The sequence below is a fragment of the Octopus bimaculoides genome, unplaced genomic scaffold (genome assembly GCF_001194135.2).
Source record: "Octopus bimaculoides isolate UCB-OBI-ISO-001 unplaced genomic scaffold, ASM119413v2 Scaffold_107790, whole genome shotgun sequence".
Taxonomy (NCBI): Eukaryota; Metazoa; Mollusca; class Cephalopoda; order Octopoda; family Octopodidae; genus Octopus; species Octopus bimaculoides.
Window position 1 is genome coordinate 1 of NW_026349614.1, and position 333 is coordinate 333.

General features: G+C 37.5%; 1 non-coding gene across 1 annotated transcript; it reads right to left on the bottom strand.

The window, feature by feature from the left end:
• Positions 1 to 203: 203 nt before the first annotated feature.
• On the bottom strand, positions 204 to 285 carry Trnal-aag (transfer RNA leucine (anticodon AAG)). The gene has a single exon. It is a non-coding gene; the product is annotated as a tRNA-Leu (tRNA).
• Between the last annotated feature and the right edge of the window lie 48 nt (positions 286 to 333).

Genomic DNA, 333 nt, shown 5'->3' on the forward strand with positions numbered 1-333 from the left:
GAAGTAACCGAACCCTATCGAATTTATTGAATATTTGCTGTAACCTTGTGCAATAAAAAAATATGTTCCATTTATTTGTAACCTTTAACAATAATTAGGATTCGGCTTGCCTTGGGCCACCGTGTATAGATATATGTATATATGCATACACACACACACACATATATATATATATATGAAATGTAAAAAACCAAAGTACTAATTGGCAGCGGTGGGATTCGAACCCACGCCTCCGAGGAGACTGGTGCCTTAAACCAGCGCCCTAGACCGCTCGGCCATGCTCCCAATATGGTAAGTTGTTGATATATCTATATGAAATTATGTCAATAATGT